Below are 22,691 nucleotides of genomic sequence, written 5' to 3'. Positions count from 1 at the left end.
CAAAGCCATGTTTGGACTCATTTCACCATTCAAGACCAAAAACCCAATACACCATACCATTGGTTTCCTTAAACCCAAATCATACCCTAAGTACCCAAATTAAGTTTTGAAAATTGGCTAGGACCATTAACCATCATACTTGAGGTTAGTGAACTTTAAGCCACGCTTTGAAGTTTAATAGTGTTTAATTTTTTCTTAAACCTTTTAATTCAAATATTTTTTGGAATTAATGCTTCATTACCTCATAATTAGACCTCACTAATACCCTAGATAAACCTCCCCACATGTCATTCAGAAAAAAATGAATATCAAGCCCAAACCCTGCATCAATTGGTTTTGTGCATTACCCTTTGTATACTTGGACTATTTTGCCCTTGGGCCCAACATTATTGTTGTTTGTCCTCAAGGGTAATATGATTCTTAAACACCTCATGAGCCCCTTCCAAACCCAGTTTGAGCCTTGGACGAAATTAATTGCATCAACCAACTCAATGAACCAAACCAGGTGCACCTTGGTCTAGTTTGTGTAGGAACCGATTGGGTTGATTTTAAACCAGCCATTTGCCATAGTTTAAACCACAACCCCATGCCACCTCCTTCACCACCCAATCCCCAAGAGGCTCTATGGACATCATGAAGAAATTGACTCAAATTTGCTGCCCAAAATGATCCAAAACCGAACTGAAAATCTACCACCCCAAAACCACCTCAATTTGCCAATTTTCAAGGGTGGTTGAGGGATCTTTTGCCACCCAAATTATGCCCCACGACCAAGAAATATCTACAGGACCCTTGAAGCTACAGTGGAGAGGGAATCATGGTGGTTTTAGGCCACTATTCTCCCTACACAATGTGACATAAGCCCATGGAAGCAATCTGGAAAATTTTCAGACTTGTGCACCTCCCATTTCAACTAATCACCATGGACCAAGGCCAATGCCTCCTACCCCTTGGCCATCTATAAATACCTCCCCCACCTCCTCATATCCTTTACACCCAGCTCCAAGTTTCCTCTTGAGCCTTGAGAGCACTTATCCCTCTTAGAGATCACAAGAGTGAAACCGAGTAGGTTCTTGGTGAGTTCTTGTGTAAGGCTGTCTTGAGTGCTTGAAAGGCCATGAAATTTGTAATTTTTTTTGCTTTTGATCTTAGTTAGCATGTCAATCTTTGTTTCTAAGCATTTGTACAAATTTTGGTTAAGGTTGGAGAAGGTTATTATGCTTAGTTCAAAATTGGGTCAATTAAGAGATGGTATGAATGATTACATGATTTTAAGTGAGAATTTAGCTATGGCATGTCTTAAGCATGATTTGATATGATTTATCATTGTCTTAACATGATTATGAAAGGTTTAACTTGTGGTTAGAAGCATGCCATCTTAGATTTTGAATCTATCTTATTTTGATCATCAAGCTTGTATCGGTTTTGAACATATTGGTGATTAAGGATTTCTTAGCCATGATTAAGTGTTGGGATGAACCTTATTATCCAAGAATTAGCCTTCATTATGTCATTACAAATGTTAGTGATAATTTGTGTTTAAATAAAATCTCATATGCATGCATTTATAGGGATCAATAGTTGAAAACACACTTAGGCATCAAGTAGGATGCATGCCACGGGTTGGGATTATTTGGAAAAATTTCAGTTTGATTTTTGAAAATCCAAGAGGATAGACGGTTTTAGAATTTCAAAAACATAAAGTCCATGAAATTTTGTTAAATTTGGAGTACGTTTACAATTAGTGAAAATACAGGGCCTAAATGGCAATTTTTTAAAGTCTAGGGGTATTTTGTCAGTACCTAAATTTTGAAGCCTTTGTTTGAGAACTTTATCCATAGAAGTACTAATCCTAAATTAGTATGCACTTGATTTACGCAGTTACATCGTTATTTTCAAATTACTCAAGAAGTTTGTAAGTTGGCCTCTAATGTACACCTTAATAGATTATTTATAAATTATTGATAAATGTTTCATTCATATTTCAATTATCATTTTTAGCATAAATATCATATTATATGATACATTGAGTGCATACTTAACATAACATGTGAGATTTTCACTATTTTGCATATTGCATATAAATGTTATTTTCACTTGAAAATTTCCTACATATGCACATGTCATGAAATACATTTTTCAAGCATAGCATGAAAATAATTTTTTTCACAACCCCAAAGGCTAGGATGATGAATTATACTAGTGGAGCTCATTTGTCCACTCCGGAGTGTTTAAGAATGGATTGGTAACCCCTGCGTTGATGAAGAACAACCAAAGACTTCGAATGAGTTATTTTTAAAGAACGCAAAAGCAAAGTCCATATATTATGTGGCGCCCCCAATCCCCCTTATATAAATACACAGGGATTGAGACACCAGGACGGTGACAATACGGTCACACATCCCAACGAAGTGCCAGTGTGTGTACATGCAACAGTGTACAAATAAAATAACGCAGCAGATAGTCAACTAAGTACCAAAATTGATTTACAATCAAATATCAGTAAAGATTTAAATAGCAGTTATACAGTCATCCATAAAATATATTACAATAGTTTCAGATAAACAAACGAGTGATCCCAGATCACTCCTCAGGCAGAGCCGTCTCCTCAGGCTCGCCCTCCTCCTCCTCATCTGCATCAAAATCTGCGTTACCATAAAATGGTATCGCAGGTAAGTATGACCCAAAATAACAACGTAATATAAAATGCATTAAAAGCAACTAACATGCATGCACATGAAAAATATGTATTTTTCCACAAGACATCATTTTCCCCGAAAATGATAATTTTCCAACACACGCCAAAACCCATTTTGGCCCAAAATATCCGTAAAACATTTTTCCAGAAAATGATTTACCCAGAAAATGATTTACCTAGAAAACCAACTCGCACTATTTTCCCAGAAAATAGTGCATTAATTCGAAATGCACCATGCATTAATTCCATATGCACCATGGCCTCCCCTATGGACCATCCGCACGTCCTGGCTTCGTAGCGGTGCTCAGTTCTGCACCCAGCGCGTACATGGCCAAGCACCCACACTATGCAACGAGCGATGCCCAGTTCCGCGCCCAGCGCGTATGTGGCCAGACATCCTTTAGTCCCCGCCAGCAGAAGGACCACGGAGTCGGCACGAGACCATCTCGTCCGATCCCATTGTCGCCCGGCGACAATCCAGGGGACGTTACTCAGTATATTCCGCTCCCAAATAACCAGAGGAGCTCCACCGAGTTAATACCCCATCTCGGCTTGGGGTCGTGATACACACACATCCAAAATCCATTCTCACATGAAAACCCAGTTTTCATAAACACATGAACATGAATGCAATACACGAAAATCCAGTTTTCTTTGCAAACATGATCATGCATGAAATAATGAAATGCACATGTACCAACACCAATCCAACGTCCATCAATAACCAGTCCCAACAAATCCAATCAAAACAACTCATCAACAACCAAACCAACCAAACAACTCCAATCACAAATCCATCCGACCCCCGAACTCCTCGGACTCAGTCCGGCATGCCAAAAAATACAGTAAAATGGGTTAGTGCAAAAATACATTTAAATTACGAAAGTTCTTTGGAGAAATACTGACAATGCTATATAATAATTTTTCGAGGATCACGGGTGCGCTCGAAGTGGAAAAATAGCTGTCGAACAGTGTAAAATACACTGTGGCCGTGGGTCACAGATACCCACTTTTCAACGGTGACAAACGAAGACTCAAATTTGATACAGTAGGGCCTAGGGAGGTCGGTGAAGCTAGTGGTAGTGGTGGTTTGCCGTGGGTGGCGACGCAATGGGCGGTAGAAGACCAAAATACCCAAATCGGAAATGTAGATGGTGGAGCTTCACCGGTGGCGGATCGGAGCTGGGGTTGGGTCCAATGGGTTGCTAAGAGGTCGAGGATGAAGTGGTGTGAAGATGGTGGCCAATGGTGGTGCAACGGCGGCGCTGGAACGAAAGTGACGCCGAGGCTTGAAGGGCTGGTGGTGGTTAACGGCGGCGCGAATGGAGGTGAGGTTGGTGGGGTGAGGTCGCCGGCGGCAGGGGAACACAATGGGGTGGGCGGTGAAGGCCACCGCTGGCTCACGGCGGCGCTGGCGTTGAAGGCGATGGACAGAAGAGAGAGGGAGAGAGAGGGAGCTGGGTCGGGCGCTCGGGGAGGGGGGAAAAATAAGGAAGAAAAAAGAGAAGAAAAGAAAGAAAAGAAAATGAGAGGAAAGAAAAATGGAGGGAAAAGAAATGAGGTCCAATCCTCATAACTTGGGTCACAAAAATGATCCAACGGAGATGATTTTAATACCATAAATTAAATAAAATAATTTAAACGTAATGGTAAAGTCAAATTGAAATAATTAAATCCCACAGTAATTAATTAAATATGAAAACAATTTAAATGCACCTTAATAAATAAATATTAAGAAAGCACATAAAAATTAATTTTCACCAATTAAAAAAAATCCTAAAAATAATCCAATTAAAATCCAATAATTTTAAAACAAGAGAATAATTTTTGAATAAAATAAAAATAATACTTCAATAAAAATACACTAAAATACGGTGTGTTACATCCTCCCCCCTTAAAAAAAATTTCGTCCTCGAAATTAGAAAGGTCAAACATTAAACCAAGACAGGATCAAGATTCAACCGAGAGAATACTTAGAACATACCGTCAAAATCAATCAAACAAGTACGGATATTGCTCCCTCATGTCGACTTCTCTCTCCCAAGAGAAATCTTGAGCCAACGGATCACCCCATGACACTTTTACCATAGGTATTATCTTGGACCTTAACTCTTGCTCTTTCCAATCCAAGATCTGTGTTGGGACAACTTCATAAGTAAGGTTGGGCCGCAGTTGAATGTGTTCGGGATCCACAAAACGTGGCTCTTGCTGTCCAAAACTCTTCTTCAATGAGGACACATGAAACACATCATGAACATCCCCAAAATAATCTGGCAAGGCAACTCTATAAGCAACAAGCCCAACCTTCTCTACGATCTGAAAAGGGCCAACATATCTTGGACTAAGCTTTCCTTTCTTACCAAAGCGCTTAACGCCTTTCATAGGAGAGACTTTAAGATAAACCCAATCACCTTCTTCAAAGGATAAGTCTCTTCTTCTTGTATCTGCGTAACTTTTCTGGCGACTTTGCGCTTCAGCCATCTTCTTCCTGATAAACTGAACTTGATCCTTCATTTCTTGAATTATCTCAGGCCCAAGCAATTTGTTCTCGCCGACTTCATCCCAACATAAAGGCGATCTGCACTTCCGTCCATATAAAGCTTCATACGGGGCCATCTGAATGGAGGAATGAAAACTGTTATTATAAGAGAACTCAATAAGCGGCAAGTGATTCTCCCAACTTCCTTGGAATTCCATGACACAAGACCGCAACATATCCTCCAGAGTCTGAATAGTATGCTCTGATTGGCCGTCCGTTTGGGGGTGATACGCCGAACTAAACTTCAATTTAGTGCCTAATGCTGCCTGCAAACTCTTCCAGAAATGGGACGTGAATCGCGAGTCCCGATCTGACACGACACTCTTGGGTATTCCATGCAAACGCACTATCTCCTTGACATATAACCGAGTCAACTTACCCAACGAGTCAGTATTATTAACAGGCAAGAAATGGGCACTCTTGGTCAACCGATCCACAATCACCCAAATGGAGTTCTTCCCACTAGGAGTCCTCGGCAACCCTACCACAAAATCCATAGAAATATCATCCCACTTCCACTCCGGAATAGGGAGAGGTTGGAGTCTACCAGCAGGTCTCTGATGCTCAGCCTTCACCTGTCGGCACGTGTCACATTTCTCAATAAACAAAGCGATGTCCAACTTCATTCCTTCCCACCAGAAATTCTTCTTTAAATCTCTATACATCTTCGTGCTTCCTGGATGAACCGAATAAGGAGCCGCATGAGCTTCTGCTAAAATCCGCTCTTTAAATTCAGAATCTCGGGGAATCACACTACGATCCCGAAACCGAAGAATGCCATCCTTATCCGAGCTGTAATGCAAGGGTCCTCTAGACTTTCTGACTCTTTTCCTGATAGCCAACAAATTAGGGTCCTTTCTTTGAAGAGTCTTTAATTCTTCAAAATCCACTACTCGGACATCCAAGACTGAAGATAATAATTCTTCTTGCTGTGAACTCTCGATAAGAAGTCTCTTCATTCCACAAAGGAGAGAGTCCACATCTGATGATTCCGCTTCATCCACTTGTTGTGACTTCCTACTCAAGGCATCGGCGACTAAATTTGCCTTTCCTGGATGATACTTGATTTCACACTGATAGTCGCTAATTAGCTCTAACCACCGTCTCTGCCTCATGTTTAGATTCTTCTGAGTAAACAGATGCTTCAAGCTCTTGTGATCAGTATAAACTTCACAAGCTTCGCCATACAGATAATGCCGCCAAATCTTAAGCGCAAAAACTATTGCCGCCAACTCCAAATCATGCGTGGGATAATTCCTTTCATGAATCTTCAGCTGACGAGATGCATAAGCAACAACCCGTCCCTATTGCATAAGAACGCATCCCAACCCGAATTTGGATGCATTACTAAAAATCACAAATGGCTTGTGTGGCTCCGGAAGTGCCAAAACAGGTGCCGTTGTCAATCTTCTCTTCAACTCTTGAAAACTTCTCTCACATTTGTCAGACCATACAAACTCAGTATTCTTCCTAGTCAAGGCAGTGAGAGGTCCTGATAATCGAGAAAAACCTTCCACAAATCTTCGATAGTAACCGGCAAGTCCCAAGAAACTTCGTATCTCACGAACTGTCGAAGGGCGAGGCCATGACAAAACAGCTTCTACTTTACTAGGATCTACTGCCACCCCTTCTTGAGAAATCACATGTCCAAGAAACTTAACTTCTTCTAACCAAAATTCACACTTGCTCAACTTAGCGTACAATTGATGCTCTCTTAATTTCCCAAGTGCCAGACGAAGGTGACAAGCATGCTCTTCCAAATCTCGAGAATAAATCAAAATATCGTCGAGAAACACCACCACAAAAGAATCCAAGAAAGGCCGAAACACCATATTCATCAAATCCATAAAAGCAGCAGGCGCATTAGCTAACCCAAAAGACATCACCTTAAATTCATAATGCCCATACCTCATCCTGAAAGCAGTCTTGGGCACGTCCTTATCTCTTATTCTCAACTGATAGTACCCTGACCTCAAGTCAATCTTCGAAAAGATAGCCGCTCCCTGAAGTTGGTCAAATAAATCATCAATTCTCGGTAGAGGATACTTGTTCTTAATAGTCACCTTGTTAAGCTCCCGATAATCTATACACATTCTGAGGGTACCATCTTTCTTCTTGACAAACAACATGGGCGCTCCCCACGGTGAAGTACTAGGCTGAATAAATCCCTTGTCGACCAGTTCTTGCAATTGAGTCTTCAACTCTTTTAATTCAGCCGGTGCCATGCGATAAGGTGCTTTATGCACAGGAGCCGCACCAGGTTCCAAATCAATAACAAATTCCATATCGCGAACGGGAGGCAATCCGGGCAAATCATCTACAAACACATCAGGAAACTCGCCCACAACTGGAATATCTACTAACGACTTCTTCTCAGATGGCGTAGACACGACTTGGACCAAAAAAGCATCTGCTCCACAAGCTATATCTCTCTTAGCTTGAATTGCTGATATAATTGTTGGTTTTGCCTTCAACTTACTTCCCGCGAATTCCAAATAATCATCATCCGAGAGTTGAAAACCAATTACCCGACTTCTACAATCAATATTTGCTGAATATCGATATAGCCAATCCATTCCCAAAATTATATCAAATCCCAGTAACTTGAATACAATCAAATCTGCATCCAGTGTCCTCCCTCCAAAATCCAAAGGACAGCCTAAAGCAACTTTAGAGCACCACACCATCTCACCATTTGGAAGTGCCACTACTAGAGATTGCGATAAAGGCTCCGTGACCAGATTACACATCCGTGCAAAAGTGGCAGACACAAAAGATCGAGACGCCCCAGAATCAAACAAAGTACATGCATAGAAATCATATAGGCGAACTCTACCTGAAGCAAACACATCCACCAGACAATTCCAAAAAAAATCCAACCATATCAAACATTAAATCAAATTAAAATAATTAAATGCATACCAGTAATAACCCCAACATCGTGGGTCTCTGGAGCTCCATAATCCACATCACCAGGGGTCACTGCATAAACCCGAGCTTGTACCAACTGTTCTGGTTGCCCCTTCCACCTCGTCGACCTCCTCGCGCTCCTTGCCTTCCTTGAACTTGACTAGGACACTCCCGAGCAAAGTGACCCGACTGGCCACATCTAAAACACTGAATTCCTCTCTGGCCGCAATCACCCTCATGGGCTCTATTGCACCTGTTACAAACTGGAGCTCGACCTCCAGCACGAACACCGGTGGTCGTCTGCGAACGGGCACTAGTCCTTTGCACGAACTTATGAGGCGACCCAGAACTACTCCCTTCACCAACGTAACTCCGCCTCTTCTGACCCGGAGGGGAGCCTACTCCAAAACTATTTTCCCGTTCTGCAATGCTGGCTAAATCCACTAACTCTTGAAAGTCCTTAATCCGAAGGCAGGCCACTTGTCTACGTACCTCATGGCGCAGACCCTCCTGGAAGCGCTCGACCCGCATCTCCTCCGTAGTAATGAGGTGAGGAGCGAACCGTCCAAGCTCCATAAATTTTCTTGCATATAGCTCAACAGTCATGCCTCCTTGAACCAAATTATTGAACTCCCGAGCCTTTTCCCTTCTCACTGAAACAAGAAAGAACCGGTCATCAAACTCTTTCTTGAAACGCTGCCAAGACACAGCAGCCAAGGAACCCAACTCCATTTCTAATAATGTCCGCTTGGTCTCCCACCAATTTGCCGCTTCACCTTGCAGCATATAACTTCCATATAATACCATCTAAGCCTCCGTGCATCCACAAACTTCAAATGTTCTTTCCAAATCTTGAATCCACCTCCTAGCTCGCATTGGGTCCTCCTCCCCAGTGAAGGCAGGAGTCCTATGCGTTAGGAAGCGCTCATAGGGGCACCCCACTTGGACTCCTCTACTTGAATCTCCTTACGGCGGTCGGAAATTCTGTGAAGAAATTCTGTCATTCTATTTAATGCTCTTGCCATAGCATAATTTCCATCACCTCTAGGTAACTCATTTTCAGGCACATCAGCTTGCCTTCTTGGTCTCACCATAGTCCTGTCATAGAGCATTCTCCAACCCCGCTTAAATCTAGATAAATCATACTCAACCAAAAATAAACACTAATTAAAGCGATAAATAAAATAATTCAAATAACATCAATTAACATAAAATAACATAGCAATAAACTCATAATATAAAATAAATAACTTAACTTACACCACTTAAACAAGAATTTTATTATTTTAAAATAATAATAAAAATAATTTTCTGGTACTATCCTAAGGGACATGTGGTTTTACCCAGAGCCGAACTGCTCTGATACCACCTGTGGCGCCCCCAATCCCCCTTATATAAATACACAGGGATTGAGACACCAGGACGGTGACAACACGGTCACACATCCCAACGAAGTGCCAGTGTGTGTACATGCAACAGTGTACAAATAAAATAACGCAGCGGATAGTCAACTAAGTACCAGAACTTATTTACAATCAAACATCAGTAAAGATTTAAATAGCAGTTATACAGTCATCCATAAAATATATTACAATAGTTTCAGATAAACAAACGAGTGATCCCAGATTACTCCTCAGGCGGAGCCGTCTCCTCAGGCTCTCCCTCCTCCTCCTCATCTGCATCAAAATCTGCGTTACCACAAAATGGTATCGCAGGTAAGTATGACCCAGAATAACAACGTAATATAAAATGCATTAAATGCAACTAACATGCATGCACATGAAAAATATGCATTTTTCCACAACACATCATTTTCCCCGAAAATGATAATTTTCCAACACACGCCAAAATCCCATTTTGGCCCAAAATATCCGTAAAACATTTTCCCAGAAAATGATTTACCTAGAAAACCAACTCGCACTATTTTCCCAGAAAATAGTGCATTAATTCCAAATGCGCCATGCATTAATTCCATATGCACCATGGCCTCCCCTATGGACCATCCGCACGTCCTGGCTTCGTAGCGGTGCTCAGTTCTGCACCCAGCGCGTACATGGCCAAGCACCCACACTACGCAACGAGCGATGCCCAGTTCCGCGCCCAGCGCGTACGTGGCCAGATATCCTCTAGTCCCCGCCAGCAGAAGGACCACGGAGTCGGCACGAGACCATCTCGTCCGATCCCATTGTCGCCCGGCGACAATCCAGGGGACGTTACTCAGTATATTCCACTCCCGAGTAACCAGAGGAGCTCCACCGAGTTAATACCCCATGTCGGCTTGGGGTCGTGATACACACGCATCCAAAATCCATTCTCACATGAAAACCCAGTTTTCATAAACACATGAACATGAATGCAATACACGAAAACCCAGTTTTCTTTACAAACATGATCATGCATGAAATAATGAAATGCACATGTACCAACACCAATCCAACGTCCATCAATAACCAGTCCCAACAAATCCAATCAAAACAACTCATCAACAACCAAACCAAATAAACCAAACCAACCAAACAACTCCAATCACAAATCCATCCGACCCCCGAACTCCTCGGACTCAGTCCGGCATGCCAAAAAATACAGTGAAATGGGTTAGTGCAAAAATACATTTAAATTACGAAAGTTCTTTGGAGAAATACTTACAATGCTATATAATAATTTTCCGAGGATCACGGGTGCGCTCAAAGTGGAAAAATAGCTGTCGAACAGTGTGAAATACACTGTGGCCGTGGGTCACAGATACCCACTTTTCAACAGTGACAAACGAAGACTCAAATTTGATAGAGTAGGGCCTAGGGAGGTCGGTGAAGCAAGTGGTGGTGGTGGTTTGCAGTGGGTGGCGGCGCAATGGGCGGTAGAAGACCAAAATACCCAAATCGGAAATGTAGATGGTGGAGCTTCACCGATGGCGGATCGGAGCTGGGGTTGGGTCCAATGGGTTGCTAAGAGGTCGAGGATGCAGTGGTGTGAAGATGGTGGCCAATGGTGGTACGACGGCGGCGCTGGAACGAAAGTGACGCCGCGGCTTGAAGGGCTGGTGGTGGTTAACGGCGGCGCGAATGGAGGTGAGGTTGGTGGGGTGAGGTCGCCGGCGGTAGGGGAACACAATGGGGTGGGCGGTGAAGGCCACCGCTGGCTCACGGCGGCGCTGACGTTGAAGGCGACGGACGGAAGAGAGAGGGAGAGAGAGGGAGCTGGGTCACGCGCACGGGGAGGGAAAAGAAATGAGGTACAATCCTCATAACTTGGGTCACAAAAATGATCCAACGGAGATGATTTTAAACCATAAGTTAAATAAAATAATTTAAACGTAATGGTAAAGTCAAATTGAAATAATTAAATCCCACAGTAATTAATTAAATATGAAAACAATTTAAATGCACCTTAATAAATAAATATTAAGAAAGCACATAAAAATTAATTTTCACCAATTAAAAAAAATCCTAAAAATAATCCAATTAAAATCCAATAATTTTAAAACAAGAGAATAATTTTTGAATGAAATAAAAATAATACTTCAATAAAAATACACTAAAATACGGGGTGTTACATGTTATGACACCTAATGCTGGTGGTTGTACACGTTATGAATTTTATGATATTATGTTATATTACCTATGCATTAAGAATGAATCTATAGAAAAAGTAGTTTTAACGTGAGCTATACTACGGTCACGGGCAAGTACTAACAGTGCATGTGGGGAACTGTGACGTTACCACACGTTATAATTATGAATTGCTAATAATGATGATAGTTAATGATGAAAGTTATGATGAAGTTATGTTTTCAAAAATGATGGCAAACATGTTTATTGAAGGAAAACTTGTGTCTTTATTATTCTAAAATGTTGAGGAATCTGGATGGGAGACATGGATATTGATTTTCTTTCTGCATTTCATGCATTACGTATTTATCATTCTTCATGCTTAATTTATCTTTGTGCACGTTGGTTGTTTAACTTACTGATATTTCGAGTAAATCTCACCCCTTGTGGGACCACTACATTTCATTTGAAATTGTAGAAGTTGTGCCAAGTCTTGAGAAGATCGAGTTAGATGGAGCGTTGGATCCATCTAATTGAGGAGGAGCCGAACCTTGAGAGAAAATTGGATTTAATCCTGATGTTATAGGCCAAGTCCTTCATACTTTAGAATGCATGAAGCAGATGATTTAACGTTAGATTATGCTACATTGGTATTTTGAACTTGATGATTACTAATGAAATTGGGATGTTTTTAGTTATTCTAGCATAAGTTATACTTTCACCTTTATTTCGCTGCGATTATTGTATACTGTTAGTTGCATACTAGAATGCATTGCATATTAACTGTAAAGTATATGGGTATGTAACCTTGTATTGCATGTCCCAATGTTCTAAGTCTTTGTTCCAGCCCAAGCGGAGGTTGGGGGCGTCACACTAAATCACTAAGGCAACACACGACGGAAACAACAATGATCAAATAGCGATTTGGAAGGGAAACCCAAGAGAGGGAGATATAGAATAGAGAGTATGAGATGGTGTTGGAGGAACTTACCGGCGTGAAGAAAGGCCACCTACGGTGATGCCTTGATAATGGCAACACTCGACAGGGAGAAGGGAGGGAGTGATCTGTGAGAGAAAATTAGTGTGTGAGACTCAAAGTGGGTGTGTGTGAGAGTGATAACAAAGAGTGAGTGAGAGAAAAGCTTACCTTCATTCATAATATTTTGGCGAGGGAAGCTTGACTACGACACGGGATCTGGGGAGTTGGAGGCGTGTGACACATAGCAACCCCTGCTTCGAAGAGGGAGAGAGAGATGCGAAGAGTGTGAGAGAAAAGAAGAACTACAGGGGAGGGGATGATCGGCGTTGGTTAGGTGGTGGAACTTGTTGGCACCCAAACCCTATAAATCGATCATAGAAGCTTGCGACAGGAAATAAAAAAAAAAAAAAAAAAATTGCGTGGAAAGGGAGTGAGTGCATTGTGGGGAGAGATTTGTGAGAGTTAGAGAGGCAAAAATGGAGTGAGGAAGAAAAATGGTTGTGAGAATCCGAGTGTAGTGGAAAGGGATATTGATTCAAAAATATAAATTGAAATGAGGAACTGATTGGGCTAGAAAGCATCGGGGAGGTCAGAAAATTGTGGAGAAATTGTTGGAGAAGAAGGAATTGTAGGGGAAGGGGAGAAAGAGAGAGGAAAAACTAAAAAGAATTAAAGAAAAAAAATCTACTTACTCAAAACATTCCTTTTAGTGGGTTGGGTCCGATTTTTATCACGAGCCTAGACCTCGATTGGGCCGGGTGTTACAAATATTACATATATAGCTGCATGGTGACACTTAGGACAAATATCTTTACTATATCACTCATATGCAATTAAATTTTCAAAGATTGACATTATGGAGTCTCCTATTTTCAAAAGCGTTCATTAGATCATTGTTGAACTTAATTTCAAAGAAGTTACATTTTTCTACCTATATAAAGTGAAGGACCGATAGTTTATGCACCAGACCAAGTATCATTTGTTTCTTCATTATGATTGTTGGGGATAAAATGAGTGAGTATGAACTTTAAATCCCATCAAGAGCCCATGTAGGATTGAAGGCCCATTATGCAAGGGTGCAAAAGAGAGAGGGAGAAAGGGAGAGTTGTAGATAATAAAGCTTGGTTGGAGGATAAGACAAAAAATCTAAGCAAATCTACTTTTTATCAGACTATTTTACTTGCTTAGAAAGAAAAAAACTTTTTAGGATGAATTCTTCCATTTTCAAATAAGGAGTCTCAAGCACGTGCCTTTTTACATTATTATTCAATGACTAATGGTGAACAGCTCAACAGAAGATCTAGTGAGGGCCGGCCCCGTCATTCATTTAATTATTATGATCTTATTATTTGATATTATATTACATTAACTACGAGAACAACAAGATTGATTAAGACAATATATGAAATCTGATTAATAATGGTAAATGTGGTTTGTGTAATTGCAAGCCAAAGCAATAAGACCGCTGCAAGAAATGAAAAGAAGTGCCCAAGGACTGTTGAAATAATTGTGCCTTAATTTTGCCATCCATAAATTCTGACGTCTATTACTATATATGCTTATTCAAATCCTCAACAATTTTAGCATAAATGGAAAGTCTGGCTGGAAGTAAGACATTGTGACCAAGCTTGTTAACCATGGTGGAACTTCATCATCGCCTAAAATGTTTTCAATAATTCCTTTTTGACGGAAAAATTCAACATCCTTTGAAGTGTTGCTGAGACCATCCAGGAAGCACATATAGTTGGTGGCATAATGCGAATCGTTGTCTTGACTATATTGCTCGTATGCAATTAGATTTCGCAAGTTAGTCTCTGTATTATCATCTATTGTCAATGGCGAAATCTCCAATAACCCATTGTTGAACTTTATGCCAAATATGTTACCTCTCTCTGCCTTCTTGAATTTAATACGAGCCTCATGAAGCACAGTTGCACTATGTAGTAACGTCCAATCTCCTATCTCTGCCCCTCATTGAGTCCAGCCTCTTGACGTGAAAAGCTGCTAGCTTTATGCATTAGATCAAGTAGATGCATGAACTCTCTGTTTTGTAATCTGTCATGTATTACCCAGCTTGGATCACTTGCACTAGTGAAAGTCCGTTGAAATAGACTTGATGCAGAGAGAACACAAAAGGCACGACAAACAAGTGTCTGCTCAGGACCAACAATTTCTCCTGATCCACGACTCATCTCAAACAATGTAGTAAGAACGAAGAATGGAAGTTGATTTTCAAATAACAGTAAATCAGGCACTATGCTAAAATACATCCAATCCATATGGAAGATTGGATCACACCCATCTCTTAGATCTTGATTCCCCGCTTGCGGAACAACTCAATGATGAAACAACCATCAAGTATCATCATTTCTACAAACTCATCTTTGGTCTGGCGAATGCATTCTGCATAACATTTGTGAGCTCTCCCTTCTAGTTCACTCAAGGCCATGACATATGTGTCTACACTGTTTCCATTTATCCTTTGAAGCATTTGCTGTAGATACGACAATTTATGCTCTTCCATAAGTCCAACGCCATCCTTGCCATGGTTATATGGACCGATGGCAAGCAACAAGGGTTCATAAGCCTTGTTATTTACGTTGGGCAATGCAATTTGAATATACAACACTCAGGAGCAATTGGAGTCAAGCCTGCAGCGAGCTTTCTATTAATACGATGGAGAGAGTAGGACTCATATTCCAGAGAAATAGCTCAAATATTTGTTCTGAGCAGCACGTTCTCACCAGTATAAACAACTTTCTGATAAAAAAAAAAAGAAAGAAAAGAAAAAACTACGGATCTGTTAATATAAGGTTTCCACTAAAATAGATCAAAGAATTTTGTTATACTGTAAAGCAGATTCTTTTTATAATGAGATTAATACAACTACTCTTTGTTTTAATAATATAATAATCAATGTGCTCGAGCTAAAAATCATGCATACGTTTATTTATTTTCCATTTAATTTGCTTAGACAATTGTCGGGTGGTATTCTAATGTGGTTGATTATGGTATAGAATGAATCTAAAATATTTTATATATCTTTATGCAAAATGTATCACATTAGATTACTGAGTAAATAAGCTTTTTATCAGAGTGCTATTTCTCTTTTCTAATGAAGTTTACTTGCTTAGAAAAAAATAAGATTTCTAGGATAAATTATTCCACTTTTCAAATAAGGAGTCTCAACAACGTACGTGCCTTTTTACATTATTATTCAATAACTGACGGTGGACAGCTCAACAGAAGATCTAGCGAGAGCCATGTCATTCATTTAATTCCTAAGATCTTATCATTTGATATTATATAACCTTAACTAAGAGAACAAAAAGATCGATTAAGACATTAATACATGAAAATCTAATTAATAATGGAAAATGTGGTTTGTGTAATTGCAAGGGAAAGCAATAAGACAGCCACAAGAAATGAAAGAAGTGTCCAAGGACTGTTGAAATAATTGTGCCTTAATTTTGCCATGCATACATTCTGACGTCTACTGCAATACTTATTCAGATCCACGGTAGTTTTAGCATAAATGGAAAGCCTGGTTGGAAGATAGATATTGTGACCAAGCTTGTTAACCCTGGTGGAAGTAACTTCATCATCACCTAAAAGGTTTTTGATAATTTCTCTTAGACGGAGAAATTCAACATCCTTTGAAGAGTTGATGAGAACATCCAAGAAGCACATATAGTCGGTGGTGTAATGGGAATCCTTGTCTTGACTATATTGCTCGTATGCAATTAAATTTCATAAGATAGTCTCTGTATTTTCATCTATTGTCAAAGGTGAAATTACCAATACCCCATTGTTGAAGTTTATGCCAAGTATGTTACCTCTCTTGCTTTCTTGAATTTAACTCTAGCCTCACACTACAAGAAATATGCATTTTTGTGGCTAAAATTATTTGGATCGACTGATATTTGGATGCAAAAGCATCATTATTACTGTTTTTGCATTTTGCTTTTGGTGATGAGAAAGTTGGCACAAATCACCCTTTTTATGGCAAAAACACATCGCCACAAATAATATAGCCGCAAATGTGCGGCTGATTACTAGTGATTAGTTTCAAATATTTTACGACGACATAAATTCACCGTGAAAGAGTTTTTGGGAGCATCTTTGTTTGCGGCGATCCTGAACTCAATGCAAAAAGTACTATTTTTTGCGACTATTTTTTAGTCGCAAATACAATTGTCACTGATACTAAATTTTAATGCTTTTACGGCGATATTGTTATACAGGTAATTTTGATAGTTATATCTAACTTTTTTCTTCCCCCAGCCTGATAGTCACTCCCTTATCTCTGAGTTTTCTACCGCCTCTTCCCAACCCGCTACCATGTTGTCGCCACCTCGTCTTGCTGGTGAGTCTCTCAATCACCCATCTCTCTTTCCCTCTCTTCATCCGTGTCTCTATCTCTCTCTTGCACTCATCTTGCTCACTCTTTCCTTCCATCGCCACCTCACACTCATGCCGCTCACTCTACCTAGCTGATGAGCCTTTGCCGCACAGTCGTGTCGCCGTGTTATGACCCTGTAGTAATGCGGATTCATTGTTGGAAAGCCTCGGCAATATGTGTACTACAAGAAATCAGGTTTTTTCCAACGCACAAAATCTTCTCAGATACCCCTATTAATCGCTGCATTTGAGCATTTTCGACTATTTTTAATTTGCTGCATCTTCGACGAAATTAAAGTGCATTTTTTGATCAATTGTAACGATAGGCAAAATTTGTCACAAAAATTACTATTTCCAGTGATTTTTCTACGTCACATTTGTCCAAAAAATCGATGAAAATAATCATTCCGTTCACTTATGTAATCGTTGAGAAAAAGTAATTGCAGCGATATATCGTCGCAAAAGGTGATAAAATCGCTATAAAAGATTTATTATTTTTCTCAGCGATTAAAAGTTATCGTCTCTATTATGTAGTCTCAGCTGTTATAGTCGCCAAAATAGATTATTTCCTGCGATTAAAATTTGCCGAGAAAAAGTTAAATCGACAAAAAAAAGTTATTTCCGGCGATATTTATTTGCCAGAAATGGTTTTTCAAAAAAGAAAAAAAAATGCACAAAAATAGAGATGAACTTACCCAAGCTTGGGTATAGTTCACCTAAATAGTGCATTTCTAACGATTGAACCTTGTTACATTTTGCATTATGATTTAGTAATAATTAAGTTATGGTTTATGGGGAATTGATGTTTATGGATCTCTTATTACCCAATAATATGTAATGATATAATGTAGCATTCCTAACCCTATGGGAATTGAGCACTACAGAACTTCTACCCACCCTTTAGGCTTCTCTCTACCTCTCATGTCAATTTGAAATTACATCACTCTTTCTCCTAGATGCATTTATAAATTTTAATTTCACTTGAACAAACCATCTTAAGACGGTTTATCTAAAGCACAAATCAATCATCTTAGGGGATGAGAAAACAAAGAGAGAGAATGCAGAATACTTACGGACATGCAAGTCATAAACTCTATTCAAGGAGAGGGGAGAAATGACACTTTTACAACACAAATATCTCTCAATAGAGGGTGCCATCAAGATGAAGAGAACTAATTTGGATTATCAACGAAAATAAATACTCAAATGAAGATATAAGTTAAACATTCAGTCATGAAAAAGAAAATAAGAACATTTACACAAGACAGTAACATAAAAAAAGTTATATGGGAAGAAACCATAAAGGAGTGGAGGTAGTGAGGGTGAAAATGTGAATAGCATTGGAATTTAATAAGTGATGTTCAATTATCACTTACGAATATACTGCATATATGACTTTATGCATTGAATAACATCAACTATCACATATACATTGACAAATGAAGTTTCCAATTTAGCTTGCAACAAGTTTACATGTAAATATGCTTATGTCATGTACAATATGACATTACAAAGCTATTAGTCCAGTTTATATATTAAACTTTTTGGCATGGCTACTTAGTATTTAACATCTGATTTTATTTACTTCTCTACTGGGGTTATTTGAGTTGTTCCTCAATCTGAATCTCTCTAAGAATTGGTCATAGTGGACTTTATGCTTGTCTGAAGGGAGCACAAAAACTCAACAAGCTTACATGCCTTACTTAAGGTTTTAAACCATCTGATTTACAAGCTATAAATATATATATATATATATATATATATATATATATATATATATATATATATATACCACACAAATAGCACAATGAAGAGAATGACACAACCTATTAGCTCTAATTGATTTCTAAACAAGACAGAGAGTAATCATTTATTTGCATAACACACATCCACTAAGGTCAGCTTCTATGTTTTTGACAATTCGGATGCCTCTCTTGGTTATTTGTTTGATGGGATCCACTCCAGAAATGTGATACCCCGTGTTTTAATGTATTTTAACTGAATGATTATTTTAATTAATTTAAATATTAGTTCTCTTGTTTTAAAATTTATTGGATTTCTCGTTGGTTTATTTTATGGCTTTTTTTAAGTTGTGAAAATTATTTTGTTATGCTTTATTAATATTAATTATTGTTTTGCATTTAAATTTCTCTTAATTTAAATTAGTTGTTAGTTGTTTTTAAAATTATTGTGTTGTTGGATTTAGTTATTTTATTTTACTTAGTCACTGTGTTTAAATTAATTTTACTTAAACTGTTGTTTTGAAATAATTTTCATTGGATCAATTTTGTGATCTAAGTTGTGAGGATTGGACCTCATTTCTTTCCATTCTTTTTTCTTTTTCTCTTTTCTTTCTTCTCTTTTCTCTTTTTTCTTCCTTTTTCCCCTCCCTCCCAGCCATGCAACCCCCCTCCCCTCTCTCCCCGTGCGTTTTTCTTCCTCCTCCAGCCTACACCTCTGTGCGCTATCGTGACCGACGCCGCCCCTCTCCTTCCCTTCCCCACTGGCTGGCGACCTCATCCCTCCATTTCCAGCCTCTCCCACGCCGCCATCTATCCCCATGCACGACTTGAAGCCGCAACCTTCTCTTCACTCCAGCGCTGCCGTCATGCCACCTCCGGCCACCATCTTTTCACCACATCATTCTCGACCTGCTAGCAACTTAATGCACCCATCCTCAGCCCCGATCTGCCACCGGTGAAGCACATTAATCTCATTTTCCGATTTGTACATTTTGGCCTCCAAACATCTCCCATGCCGCCACCCAAGACCAGCCACCACCACCACTAGCTTCACCGACATTCCTAATCTCTTCCCTAGCAATCTCGAATCATAGTTTGTCCCCGTTGAAAATTGGATTTTTGAGACCCACGGCCTAGTGCATTTTGCATTGTTCCATTGCTATGTCGCCACCTTTTGCACCTCCGTGATCTTTCAAAAATTATAATAAAACGTTGTAAGTATTTTCCCAAATAGTTTTTGAGATTTAAATGTATTTTTGTACTAACTCATTTATTTACTATGATTGGTTGGTTGTGCCGGACTGAGTCCGAGGAGTAAGGGGTTCGGTTGGATTGGATTATGGAGTTGTTTGTGTGATTGGTTTATGGTGAGAGATTTTTTGGCTGTTTCGGATTTAAATATTGGTGTTTTGAGTTTGACGTTAGTTATGGTGGATATTGATGATTTTAGGAAGTAATGATATATTTTGGGATTATGATGATTTTAAGTTTTGAGGAATTAAAATGGGTTATTTTAGAAGCTTAGGCTTAAATATCAAAATACTTGATTGATTGGAAACTTACGAAAATTACGTCATTATTTTTATAGGTGACGATTTATAGTCAACTCGGCGTTTTTTGAGGAAAATTCTGAAAAGCTAAGTTGTCTAGGTAAGCCGGGTTCCTATGCTAAATTTGCATAAAAATAAATAAACTGAGGTTGGTTTGTAAAAATGTGCATGTTGTTTTAAAAAGAAAATGTGAAAAACAACCTCAGTATATGTTTTGCATTTACTCATGAGATACGTATGAAAGAAAAAAGAAATATTTTTGACATGAAATGTGTAGACATGAGCAATATTTGACATGTTTCTGAAATGTGCAAAAGAGCGAATACGAATATATGTGAATTTTTGTACATATGATATGAAAATGATTTGGGCTTGTTTATGATCAAATGGAAATGATATGAATATATTTCGCATGTGTTTTGATATGATATGGATACGATAAACCTTTGGCATACTTATCTGTCCTGAATTTGATTCTGAATATGGTTCTGATATAATGATAATGGTTCACGTGATATGGTTGGTACTAACATTATATGATATGATATGAGTGCACCCACTTTGGAAACAAAGTGGTCTTTTTACGTGTTCTTTCCTGTGTGCACACTCGGGGCTCCGAGATTGAAAAATGGGAAGTTCACCATATGACACTACCTGGTTTGGATACCAGGGATAGCACAACCCTACCACGGGGGTTAAATATGATATATGTTATGATATGATATGATATGATAAGATGAAGATGTTCAGTTATGTTATGCCAAAGCATTTTTTAATATGAAACAGATCTTTAAATATGAATAGTTGATTTTGAGTATGAAAAGATTGAAAAGTCGCTCTAATTTTCTGATAACACATTTTTATGAGATCTGTATATAAAAATAAAATGTTTTGTTTCTGCATAATGAACTTTCTGAAAATGCTCATATTTACATACTAGTATATGTTCTCTACTTACTGAGTTGTTGATAACTCACCACTTATCTCCATAATATTTTTCAGATGATTTGAATGTTCCAGTTGAGGATCAAGAATATGGAGCATGGGTGAGAGGAGTTAAGAATGACGGTTTAAGCATAGAAGGTTTATATGGGTATTGAGGATTTTCATTCAGTAAAATTGTTGTACTCTGATGATGTGATTTGTTGGGAGGTTGATAGGTTGATGCTTATATTAAGACTTTGTATTGTCTTAGAATAGTTATTCTGGAGTAATTGATGTAAATAAATGAATATTTTGTGCGATAGAGAAAAATTAGAGTATGTACTATGTGGATGGAAAATGATTTTTAAGTGACATGAGTTAACTCTCCAGACTCTCGGGAACGGGGCGTTACAAGAAATCCTTCCAACTGCAACACCCTTTTTTTAATGCTCCACATATTTTTCTCTTCAGATCATTTTCTGGCAATATGACCAGTACAATACCACATTCTGCATAAGTAAATAGGTTGGCACATCAAACTCTACCACACCAAACTCAACTTGTGTGTGGGGGTTCACCATTGCACTTATTAATAAAATCTTCTTACTTAAAAAATAAACAAAAAGTTCTACAAGAAACACACAAAGGGATCACAGAATCTGAAACAACAAACATAAAGTTCATATGCTTAAATATATTTGAGCTGAATAGAGGAAGAGAAAAAAAATCAATTGCTACTTGTCCTTACCAAATTCATCTTGCAACTTTCTTTTTATGATGCTCATTCAGGAACAATGTTTCATCATAAAGAAGCCTTTTCACCTGAGATTTAAACAGTTTGATAAGAAACATATAACAAAACAAGCCAAATACAATCAAATATGTTCATTCCATCCAAATAAAGGAGAAATTTCTTTATGAGATTGTGAGAACAGAACTTGGCGTGGAGTGGTGGCTGGGGAGGGAGGGAGAGCCGGTGGCCGTGGGTTAAAATCATTCAATCCAACCAGACAGGATTAAAAAAAATCATTCATTTGAAAATAAGAAAAAGGAGGATGTAGTAGACAAACTCTAGCTGGAATCTATGCTATCTTTAAACCATACCCTATCATATATTTATATAAGAGAGCTCCAGTTGAATCCTCACACATAGCAAAAAACCAGAGAGAAGTTTTACAACATGTAGATAGTCTACACATTATGAACCAAAACCTAGTCAAGCTATAAATAGACAGAAGTGCATGTGGAAGATACATATCCATTGCTTCTATTACCCTTTCCTGCAACCAAATAACAAGGCACCAAAATAAAACCACATTAGTCAAAACTTAAAAACAAAAAGTTCAAAAACCTTCAAAGCTAACCCAATTAAGATGGCACAAAGAAATGCAATAGTAGCT

General features: G+C 38.8%; 1 long non-coding RNA gene across 1 annotated transcript; it reads left to right on the top strand.

Moving 5' to 3' along the window:
* Nucleotides 1-2,036: 2,036 nt before the first annotated feature.
* LOC121254568 lies at nt 2,037-18,546 on the top strand. Its single transcript, XR_005938669.1, has 3 exons — nt 2,037-2,050; nt 4,253-4,259; nt 18,414-18,546. It is a non-coding gene; the product is annotated as an uncharacterized LOC121254568 (long non-coding RNA).
* The last annotated feature ends 4,145 nt before the right edge of the window (nt 18,547-22,691 follow it).

This window comes from Juglans microcarpa x Juglans regia, chromosome 1D (assembly GCF_004785595.1).
Source record: "Juglans microcarpa x Juglans regia isolate MS1-56 chromosome 1D, Jm3101_v1.0, whole genome shotgun sequence".
NCBI lineage: Eukaryota > Viridiplantae > Streptophyta > Magnoliopsida > Fagales > Juglandaceae > Juglans > Juglans microcarpa x Juglans regia.
This window is presented reverse-complemented; position numbering and strand designations above follow the sequence as displayed.